The sequence below is a fragment of the Phytophthora cinnamomi genome (genome assembly GCF_018691715.1).
Source record: "Phytophthora cinnamomi strain GKB4 chromosome Unknown Contig24, whole genome shotgun sequence".
NCBI classification, from domain to species: Eukaryota; Oomycota; class Peronosporomycetes; order Peronosporales; family Peronosporaceae; genus Phytophthora; species Phytophthora cinnamomi.
The window spans coordinates 219479-231869 of NW_027150957.1; positions in this window are offsets into that span (position 1 = coordinate 219479).

The following is a 12391-nucleotide window of genomic DNA, read 5'->3' on the forward strand; positions in this document are numbered from 1 at the left end:
CTTCCGCAACGGAAGCATCTCACGCTATTTCCCTGCTGCTGGTAACCAGCAGTTGTTGCATTCGAGAGGTCCATTGGTTCCTGGACCTCCCGGCCTCGCTACCGGGCGCGGTTGCGGCCTCGGCACGTTCACATGGAGTTTAGCCTGCCGCAGGCTAAACTCTTCTTGCATTGGCAAGAGTAATTGCAGCTTCGAGAGTACTCGGGTACTCTCGGAAGAGATAGGTCTTCACAGGCCCATCTCTAAGCCCCTTCATGAACGTGACGACCTTGGTCGCCTCGTCAATCGGGTTAGTCACGATATTTGATACCAAATATCGTGCGCGCTGCGCGTAAGCATGGACGTCATGCTTACCCTGCTGAAGGTCGAGGAACTCCGCCCTCGACCGGAACTCGTTTTGCGGGGGCTCAAACGCTTGTTTGAGCTCCTCTTTGAACACTCCGTACGTGCTGAAGCACGTAGGATCGGAGAGTCGGCGTCCATACGCCCAACTCCTTGCGCGTCCGCCAAGGCAGGACATGGCGAACGCAACCTTCGACAGCGGGTCGACGATGCGTCGAGCCGCTATGGCTGTGTCGAGTTCGACAAACCATCGGAGGAGAGGCTCGCCCTCTCTTCCCACGTAATTGCTTACGCTCAACTTTAATGGTTGAGCACGCGGTGTCGTCCCTGACGACGCCGTCACTGAGGAAGCAGCGTCACGCTGCTCCTTCATGATGAACCCCAGAGCAACACCATGTTGCTCCGTCGGCGATAGCGTACGCAGCATCGTGGCTATCGCCGCTTCTCCAATGACTGTTGACAGTCGTTGGAGGGCTTCCCACTCTGGGTCAGACAGGTGGGGGCAGTCAGCGCGTGCAACATGCGTTGCAGGCGTGTTGGAGCTCTCCATGGGCACCTCCGTGCCAATGTGGTTCTCGGCTCCGCGTTCGTACACCGCGTACGAACGTCAAGCAGTCGGTCGTTGGACGGACTACAAAGTGCTACCAGGTGTAGTGGGTCTACCTTGACTCACTACTTTAGCTTACACGTTGCGCAACGTGTATGAGGAAGCGTAAGTACTTAGTAATTATTTAGGTTAATTATATTTGAATACACAAATATAAGTTAAATCAAATAGACAAACACCAAAGTAGGCTAGTTTAAGGTAAAATGAGAACTGTATTGTTTGTAAATTGATCTTCCTCTAAAATCGGCTAAAAACTGTTTATCATCTATGAAAGGGTTGGCAGCGGCTGACTGTCAGAGCCCCGCTAATATGCATGTCTCTGATTGGTAGAAAGATGCTGCTTTCTACCAATAGGATCTTTTGGGTATGTGTGGACCACTCACTGTGGTGGTCCACTTCAATGTATCCATTGGTGTGTCTTACACCAATGTGAGCGGGAAACGTTTTAATATGCTGTCTTTTAACAGATCGCGAAGCATACACGCGAGGTTCTGCCGTGAACCATTCAAACCAGATTGCAGACAGCGACTGAGCACCTTTCTTCTTCGAGCGTGGGGCCTTGGCTTCAAGAGCAGACTGTAGCTCGGTTACTGCGTCCGTCACCCCATCGCACGCCGTTTCAGATGATGCTGTACCATTGGTAAGGATATGTAGCTGCGTTTCTACGGCTAACGTCCTCTCGTCGAGCCGTTTATTTTGTAGAATCGAGACATCAATCTGCTCGGACTGGCGTTTGAGGAGGTCAATTGGCGCAGGCGAAGGCTTCTCTTTGTTGTCAGCCATGGCAGGTGCAGCAGCGGGAGGGGCTTGGAAAGCCCGGTTAATCGTAAGACTCCAAGCAAGCAACTCCGACTCGCCAATACCCAGTGCTGCTAATATTTTCCGTATCTTTGTGATGAGTGAGCTGCTGTCACAGAGTCGCAGCATGTCGGGGTAGTGCATCAAGAGCGTTGCGGTAAGAACATCCGCGACACCTGCATCGAGGTTGCGTTTTGTGTCCGCAAAAGCCAGGGTGTTCAAGAACAACAACTGCTGTAACTTGCGAGCGCGAGCAAGCACTGGCGCCTCTAAGGCTGTTAGCGGTGGTAGCCGCACACCGTCTTTGGGTTCCACCCGCTTAAGACGGGGAGACCTTCTGGTCCGCCTGAGTTGTGCCGAGCATGTAACCGAACGCCTTGTTCACGCGGTCCAGCTGCCAGCCGCCGCGCTCAATTATCCAGTTCTCTGCCAGACTGCCGTCATTGGCGTGCATAGCTCCTCCACGCCGGAACGAATGCGAGGGTCATTCTTATCCTTCGTCAATCCGCTATCTCTTTAACTCTAACCAGCAATCTGTTCACGTATGCTTGTGCACCAGGGACACGTTTTGACGAAGGTGCTTGGGTGTCCTCCACAGAAGATAGATCGTCGTCAACTTCTAAAAGTTCAATAAGTGTGAGTTCCTGTACATCTTGAATATCATCTGAACTATGTTTCTTTTTGATGAATTGGGGAAACATGCGTTGACTTGGCGACTTCTGCATTACCAGTGCCGCAGCTAAAGCGTTGAGCGGGCACGTCAAGAAATTGGTGGGATCCTTGAACAAGGACATTCCTTGCAGCAAGACTGTCTTAACCCTTTTAAATCGGAGAAATAAAACACCACCTAATATACGTGAATGCATTGTTAGTCTCAGTCACTTTGACATCACAGCCAAACTATATTTGCCAGGTAAAAAGGATAATTGCCGTTTCTCCACCGTCTCTGCATCGCAGCTGCGGCCATATAGGTACCACATCATGACGACGAGTGCCGCGTCGAGATATTTACTCTCCGTAGAAACCGTCGAGTACAGTAGATGCACCATAGCTGCTAAGTTTTGTTTCGAGCACGGTGGTGCTTTTTTCTCGTCACCAGCCTCCTCTCGGTTGCTGCAATACTTACCCAGCCCAGATAGAATTTTTTGGAGCTGAGATTTAACTAACGCTCCCTGCAATGGGTATTTGTCGACTAGCCAATTCTTTACGTTTCCATAGTATGCTAGACAAGTATTCGTCGCCCTTACCTTATTGGCTGAAGTGGCTAACGAATATGCATACTTGTCGAGTATAACACGCAACACCTTACCTGTCTTATCTTCGTCAATAAGTTGGTGGGCGGCATCAAGTGTCATGCTCTCCGAGGCCAGGAACGTCGTGAACAAGTTTATCGCCGTCGCCCTGGCCTTCTTGCTGTTAGCAGGAGCGAGGGATGCAATCGACCTGCCCGTTTGCTTCCTGTTGTCGTTCTAACACCAAACTCTGTACCGACCACCTGGGTTGGAAACTGAAGGATATTTTTGGAATATGTATTTATATAGGTATTTGTATGACATTAAAAATATTCTGTCAAAATTCCAACCAAATATGGTTGGAATGGTTGGAAACGTGTATCCCATTTAAGGGGAATGCCATTGGCTATAATTGATCGAAATCATGTTGTTCATTGGATAAAATCGGTGTTATTCGATCTGCTTAGAATTGCAAAAACGAGTAGTGGTTGGAACCAAGTGGATATTACTCCATACCAAAAAACATCCGACCGCCGACCTTTCCGACTATTTGGTGTGACACACAAACACATGTACTAAAATTATTATGTGTATACTAATAATAAATAATCTCTGTAAAAATACGTAAAAAAGGTAATTACGCGAAACAAATGACTGGTTTTCGGGGCGCGGTGTGGTTCTGCAGTGCGCACGCTGTCATTACCAAAGGGACCGCCAAGAGATATCTTCATGTGCCGAAGTGACCACCCGGGGGCTAAGAGGGGCTGTCGCTCACGCGAAGAACTGTGTTGAGTTAATCCCCCCTTCTGGCACGCAGACGAGTATCCCTGTGTTGAGGTGTGCTAACCCCTACTAAAGTAGCTCAACGGAAGAGCTCCCGAAAGGGTGGATGTGGGTTCGATTCCCACCTTAAGTATCGTTTATGAATTGATAGCGGCAGTGGTTAATTTGATAAATCTAATTCTCTTTTGATATGAAACGATTGTGTTGTTCACTTGTCTGCATGTTGGTTATCTTTTTAGCTGAGCAGGTACTTTGCTGTGCACGCACCTCGGGTACGTTATCGGATGTGTATTTACTGACTAACTACATTTAGTACGTCTTGCGTGTATTCGGGAGCAGGGTCGCGGATTGCAGCGGTATGAAGCAGACGCTGGTGGCGCTCAATCTTCGCGTTCAGGTCGCCTGAGCGATGGAGCGAATGTAGGTGCTTGAGGACAGCGCCAGATCCACAAGATGTCGCGCCCGGCGAGGAAACGCAGGAAGGCTTCTTCCGCGGTCTTACCCAAGTCCAGAACGCGGTCGCGAAAGTCCGGTGCGGTCGAGTCCAAGACGAATCCGTCCTCCAAAAAGAGCTTCATGAAGGCCACCAGCAGCTTCGCGTCGGATTTCTGCTGCTTGGAGATCGGCGCCTGCCACATCCGCGGCTCCTGTGCGTGCCACGCGAACCACGTTGCGTGAAAGTGAGTTACTGATGAACGGCGCTGTTTCTTGTTTGACTTGCTCACGTCTGCATATGTGCTTTCGGGCTTGTTGCGCTTGGTCGTAGTTTGGACAGGATCGCGGTTTAGCTTGGCTTCAAGCGCATCCATGCGTGCGTCTTGCCGTTGCGAGTACTCGATAAAGTGATTAATGACAGCGGCTTGGTGTCGGATGATCTTCTGTGCTTCGGTCTCCTCAAGTGGGTGGTAGCTTGCTTGTGTGATTGCTTGATTGTGCTGTCTTTCTTGCCACAGTTCGCGGGCGGAGTTGCCAAGTGAGTCGACCAGGCGAGGAGATCCGCGATGGAGCTGCCGCTGTGAAGAACGCATGCTTCGACTCGCTTGATCGCCGGAGCTTCTGGATTTAATTCCTTCAGCACAGGATAGTGTCGAAGCACACAGGCGGTAAGTGCATCGAGGGCGGGCTGATTGACCTTGTGACGTTCAGCTTTGAGGTCTTGACAAACCGCAAACAGAAGTCGCGTCGATCTTCGTGGGCCTGGGAGTCGAACGCTTTGAGCTGCTGAAGCGACACATTTGCCTCCGCGTCCCGGCCGCTGAGTATCTTGCTGATCTTGTGGTCTTGCTTGCTGGTATTGAAGATGTAGTTAAACCCCTTGTTTGTTGTTGTCATGTTCCAGGCGCCGCGGTCGAAGATCCAGCGAGCTGTCAAACTCCCGGAGGCGTTCGCGTGCTGTGCCCCGCCCCGGCGAAACGAGTGCGAAGTCAGCACAGCAACCACGCCGGCGGGTTTGGCGATGCGGTCAAGGACGCGGTTGACGTGGGCGTAGATGGTCGCGGTTGTATCCAAGCCGGCGGACTTCGGTGCGGCAAGTCCAAGCGTCGTTGTTGGATGGTCCAGCATCTCCAAGAGCGGTACGTCAGGCGACAGTTCGATGGCGACCTGGCTTGGCTGTTAAGGCAAGTTGTCGATGATGTCAGGCGATGGTGCAGCCTTCATGAGGAGCGCCAGGGTCATGGCCAGCAGCGGGTGTGTGCTGAAATCCGGGTCGGGAAACAGCGAGAGGCCCTGCTCTTCGGACGTCTTCATGCGTATGAAGCTAACGAAGAGCACGTCACCAGCGTCTATCGACACATTCGGCTTTCGGAGAAGCGGAAGGTCGGACGCGCGGCCAAACCGGTACCACAATAGGAAGATTAAGGCAGCGTCTTGGTAGTCACTTGAACAACTTGCATTAACATACAAATACACAAGCATTCTTTTCAGATCGCTCTTTGAGCTTGGGGGTGCCTTAGTGATAAAATCACCACCTTGTCTCTTCATGCAAAAGTTGTCAAGGGTTTTCCCCATTTTGAGCAACCGTGCCTCAAATTTAGCACGGTGCTGAGGGAACTGTTCGAGTAGCCATAGTTTAGCTTGCCGGTAGTATTGCATCGAAGTGTTTCGAGCCAACGGTTTGCCTTTTTTGCCCTCGGTAAATATAAAGATACATACCAAACTTATCCATTACGGATACAAAACATTTCCAGTATCGTCACGCTCGATGCAAGTACGCACATACGCATCACTTACACTCTCCGACTTCAGAAACTTCTGAAACGTTGCGACAGCCGTCGCCTTGGCGCGCTAAGTGTTGCCGGGCTCGAGTTCTTCTAACCCCATGCTGTGCGTCGGATAAAGGCAAAATATGCGGGTGATACATGGTTGACTTAACATTTGAATGCCAATACACATATTTTCCAAGGTGCTCCGACCTGATACGTTGGAATGGCTGGCTTACATGACTTACCTAACCCTATTGGTTTCTATTGGCTATTTGGGGGGATGCCTCTAAAATGATTGGACAATTATTATCACAGTGTACATGATTGGCTGTTTATATACATACAGACTTTGAGTGTAGTCGGATAGATTGCCATATTCAACCCTTACCAAGCAAAACAACAACCCCAGGGCTCAAGCAAACCACGCGCGAAAGACCTGCAAGGTCGTATAAGTACGTCGCCGCATCGCACTTGGCGTTTGATGAAGCAGTATTGCCGAGTCGATCTTCATTCACCCAGATGCAGGCGTACTTGAACGACAACCCCACAAGTGGGACACGACGTTCTTCGTGCTGAGCAGTGCAGTCGCCGCGTACTGCACATGGTACGATTTTGTTTTGGTTTTGTCAATTTTAGTGTTGCACTATGCGGTTTATACTTACAACTATGTCTTGATTAAACTGAATATCGACAGCTTTGACGTCTACTGCGGCTAGAAGTACACATGCAAGTGACGTGCACAAGTCCGATATAAATTCTGGTTAGCTGCTGTAGTGACGAATTTGCTGAAAGTTTTTGGACCCGAGTCGAAGAAGCAGGGCATGAGGTTAATCGTGGTCGGCTGCTTTATACATCACTGGCTTTAGCCATTCAGCTGTTACAAGTGAGGTTCTACTGTGTCTGGCCGATAATGACAAACCGACTCGGATACTGCAAGGCAGTCAGCGAGAAGAAATAAAAACCGTCCACAAGACATTCCACGAGGCTCACCCAAGATTTCAAAGACCAAGCTTGTCGCGAACATGGCTGCAATAAGTTGGTAGTACTCCGGACGTGTTCACTTTCTCTGTGCCGATGATAGTCATGCGCTCGATCGCGTAGCGCATCAGGACGGCGTTATGCAAGTGGAAGTGCCACGCCCCCGAGTCATCAACGGCTACCACACCTTCATGGGGGGGGCGTCCACGACCAGCTGCGCTGACAGCGCTACTCACTACTGTGCGCTCTCGGCTTCAATAAGTACTACAAGTCGCTTGTTCTCGGCCTTACCGGTCTGGTTATTGTTAATGGCTACATAGGCCACAAGGCCTACCACAAGAACAAGTCGTCCCGCCCGCTGCCAAATGTGAAGTATATAAAAACAGTACCTACAGCCGTGCAAACTCCAAGCCACAGACATGTACAAGGAAAACACGTTCGGCACGCAGCGCCACACCGAGACCCCGCGTACGAACCCATTTCGGCTTGAGGAAGCCAGGCGACGCCTCACACGGCTCTCCAAGTTGATGAAAGGCGCAACGCATTTACACAAGCAAAGATACGACAGCGTGCTTGTAAGGCGGGGTTTGTTCTGCTCGCGGGCACACAGCGAGCGTCGACGACTACGTGTTTCTGCGGCAACTGGAACAACACATTTCTGATCTTCCCCTATGCATGCGAGTTCGTCGTAAAATGTGCGAAGTGGCGATGCCTTGCTGGGATATTTGTCACAAGGAATGGTCGATTGGGGGGCTGATTCATGTTGAGAATGTGTGAAGCCTTCGGGTGTGACGCAAACCAAGATCCCCAATACCAGGCACTCCGTCGTCTCCTGGTACGCCAAACACACCGGCTTCAAACAAGGGACGCTGAACAAGCCCGTAGGTACTAAGCTACGTATCAAGTTGTCTCTAAGTTGCAAACATCCAGTATTAAGTAGATTACCCACTTTGAACTATTGAAATGCGTGATCGCAGCACATCTTGAACTGCATCGTCCTTGTCTATTTTCAAAAATGATTTCGGTTTTAGACGTTGGTTCAACCGTGTATCCTTCCCTGATGATTAGTTCTCCTAATCCTTGTATATATTATAGGTTAGAAGAAGGAGTTTAGTTTCCACGTAGATTATGACATGTGGTCCCAATGGCGATAGGTAGCTTGAATGCTGACAGCGATCTATTTCTATATCAAACTTGCCCTTGACGAAGGGAGAGGAGCTGGGGGAGAGTTGCGTGGGACTGGTGGGGAATACCGAGCTGAGGTCGTTCCCCGACCAAGTTGCCGTCGGCCAAAATGCTTGGTTGAGGGAGCCCTTGTATTAATTGATACCCTAACTACTGTCATATGCACTTATCAGGGTTCCCCACACTATTTGATACACTCACCCCTCCTGTATTGGGTCTAACTTGAGTCACTACTTTTGCTTACACGTTGCGCTACGTGTATGAGGAAGCGTAAGAACTTCGTAATAACTTGAGTTAATTATACTTGTGTACGCAAGTATAATATAAATCAGATAAAGAGTCCAAGTGACTTTGTTAGGTAAAATGAGAACTGTATTGTTTGTAAATTGATCTTCCTCCTCAATCTGCTAAAAACGGTTTATCGTCTATGAAAAGGGTTGACAGCAGCTGGCCCGCCAATATGCACGTCTCTAATTGGTAGAAAGATGCTGCTTTCTACCAATAGGATCTTTGGGTAGGTGTGGACCGCTCATTGTGGTGGCCCACTTCAATGTATCCATTAGTGTGACTTACACCAAGGTGAGGAAGTATCTAAAACTTTTAACAGATAATTTATCTGTTAAAATCACAAGTGGCTTGTAGCCGCTTGTGCGTGCAACCCCGTTACACCTCCACCCTTTGATAGTTACCTTTATCTGAGGGAATTGATTACTACCTTCTTCTTCACTGTTGTTCTCATCCTCGGTTTTCTTTGTTGCAGCCCCGAGATCTTGTCTGTCGTTGCCAAAACTGCTACTTCTCCGTTGTTATCGTCGTTTCACATCTTTTGGCGCGTCTTCACCTTCGCATTTCGTTTTTACAAGGTCAGCGCACCAGGTTACCAGTCGTCCACCTTCATCGGCTGTTATGCTTTACCGACGAGCGCTGTTATCTTGTTGAAATCGTGCTACTTTTCTTCACCACGACTAGCTGACCCCGAGGTTCTAGAAAATGGCTCGAACTCAACAATCGGCTCAGCGATGAACAGGCGGCAACCGACCTCGGCTCAGTCTCGCAGCTCGCGCAAACCGCGGATCAGTGCGCGGCCAACCAACTGCTGAATCATGGCACGTTTGGCTGATTACTGATCGTTTGGGGACATCGTCATAGCGTGTTACAGCTTTGGCTCGTTATCTCGTGGAATACATCGTTGCGCCAGGTTGTGTCGAGCCTGAGGGCCGTTCTTATCGGCGGTTGCGTGGTAGCGTGTGGTAGCGCAGCAGCGTGCAATATCATAAACGGTTCATTTTTCAGGTAGCGTACGCAACAACTCAACTCCGCTTGCCGTAGCGCGGTTACGCGCGCTACCGCCGCATTCGGAAGGTTTGATTGGCCTTCAAAAATAAACTTGCTCAGCGTCGTATTCGGGTGGTTGGATTGGCTATCAAAGATTGACGAGATCGCACTTCAACTTCACGTCAACATGGAAGTGGCTCGCGGCAACTAGCACAAGCCAACTTCCAAGATGGACGAGCAGTCGCTACCAAGATCTTAAGAGGGTGCGCACGATGGGGATGTCAGCACTGTTGATGTCGGAGCTCCCTGTAGCTAGCTTATCGTCGATGCATGGTGTATTAACAGCCCCTACTCCGCCCGACCAGCGCGTGTCGAGTGTGCTCGAGCAGTCAACTAGCGTGTCTTCAGTCAGTGAACGGTCGTTTTTGAGCGCTACGTTAGCTGACGTGGCTGTGGAGGACGTGGTGTACATGCACCAGGGTTTGGAGATTACACGGAAGACAGCCGCAATAACCCGAGGCATAACTCTTATCCGAATACGCCATACAAAGCCACGTCTAAAAATTTGCAATGTACAGCGGTTCCCGGTTACAAGAACAAAAATAAGGCGGTCATGGCTCACTTGATTGCACTGAAGAAACTCAACGAAGAAGTGTACGACAACGTGGACAGCTCTCCATCTAAGAAGGCTGGTGGACCTAGCAAACAAGCGCAGTTCCCTTTCGCCTTCTTAACATTCTCATTTCTGATACGATTGCTGATCGCTTTTCACGACTGGTGACGCTTCTACCCGCCAGGACCTCGGTGTTCGTGTCCTTAAACAGACTGCATTTTGTAGTGATGTGCGGGACGCTTTCCTCGACACTGATAACGAGCATATTGGCCAAACCTGGCCGTGGTCATCTGCGTGGTAAAGAGCTGCACGCCGTCGCGCTCCAGCCACTCGCGCAGCACAGTCTCCTCCACGAACTCCACGGCCCATTGATGCCATGCGAACGAGCACACCCACGTCGTCTCTGTTGGACGACGTGAAGGCCGCGTTCGCGCACGACGCGGACGCGAAACACTTGCTGGCCTATGGCACAACACCTTCTGACAAGGCTCGTCAGAAGTTGCCCAAGCACCTTCGTGCGCGTGCACACCGATATCGGGTGCACGACGGACTGCTTCGTTATAATGCAGTCAACGACAACGCGGACCGCGTTGTCGTGCCAAATGACCATGACCTGCGATTCAGGATCATGTTCGAGTATCACGATGCCCCGTCTGCGGGACATCTCGGACGTGAGAAGACATACGTCCTTCTCACGCGTGACTTCTACTGGAACCACCAGTGCAAGTGGGTGTGCAAGTACGTCCGTGCTTGCGAGGTGTGCCAACGCGTAAAGCCTGCGCCGTTTGCGCAGGCTCCATTGCAATCACTACCGACTCCGTCGGAGTGTTGGAAGTCCATGTCATTGGACTTCATCTTTGGTCTTCCCCCGGACAGCGGAGGGAATACCGGTGTTGTGGTCTTCGTCGACCGCTTCAGCAAGATGGTACATCTTGCTGCGGTGCCGGCAGAGGTGACCGCGAAGCAGACGGCCCGTCTGTTCGTTGGCATGGTGTTCAAACACCATGGCATGCCGACCGACATTGTGTCGAATCGAGACCCGCGCTTCACAGCGCACCTGTGGCAAGAAGTGTTTACACTTCTTGGGAGCCAGCTTTCCATGTCGACTGCGGACCACCCGCAGACGGACGGCCAAACCGAGCGCGTGAACCGCTTGCTCGTCGATATGTTGAAGAGCTACGCTCACTCGTTCCAATACTGGAGCGAGTGTTTGTGTCGATGGCGGAATTCGCCATCAACAACTCGATGCATGCCTCGACCGGGCATACACCGTTTTATGTGAATGCCATGCGGCATCCCCATCTGCCGAGTTTACTCGGAGTGGTGGCTCCCACTTTAAGTGGGGGAGGATCTACGACTGCAATACAACAGTCGCAGAAAGCCGCGACAACAAGGAACAAGACAACCAGGTCTGCGCTCCGCGCAGATCTTAGCAGGAAGAACCAAGGGTCGGTGCAGGGCGCCGACACCCAGAACGAGGAGAACGCGTCTGTGCAGGGCACAGACTACTCAATGAACTAGGACCACGGGTCTGCGCAGGGCGTAGACACCGTGAAGAACCACGTAGAGGCCGAGCCTCTTGCGGATGCAATTGACTTCATCCATCGCAGACAAGCCGTAATTCGGTTTGTCCAGGACACGATTGCAGCTTCTGTGGATAGACAGAAACTGAACGCCGATAATATTGGCACGGGCAACACAAATGAATTCAAAGTGGATTCATTTGTTTTGTTATCTACGCAAAACCTGCCTAAACATGCAGTTTCGGATTTCGGAGCAAGTAAGCTTGCTCTGCGCTTCATCGGGCCATTCACGGTGATGGCACGCCACGGTAACGCATACACGCTAGACATACCGTCTAGCATGCGGCTCCACCCGACATTTTATGTCGGGCGGTTAAAGCCATACCTCCAGCACGAGCCAAGTGGCTCGTCTGACCCGAAGAGACAAACTCGGCAGGGGAAACCCTCCTCTCCAGCGCGACTACGCGCTGGAGCAGTTAATACAGTCGGGCCTACAGCCCGACCGGCATGTTCAAGGCGGTCTGGGGAGACCACCACAGCCGGGACACGAAGGTACAGAGCGGCAACCGCCGCGCTCTGAAGGTACTCCACGACCAGGTGACGGTCGTGGTGCAACACGAGATGAAGGTCAACACGGCGTTGACCATTGGGGCGTGTTTCCACCACCGCCGCCACCGCTGCGAGACGCACGCGGAGAAATTCGCTGGATCGTCCAGCGAATTGTCGATCATAGGAAAACAATCCGAGGTCCGGATTGTTTTCGCATTCACTGGAGAGGTTTCCCTCCCCAACACGACACGTGGGAACCACGGAACGTTCTGATGGAAGACGTTCCGGACATGGTGAAGGAG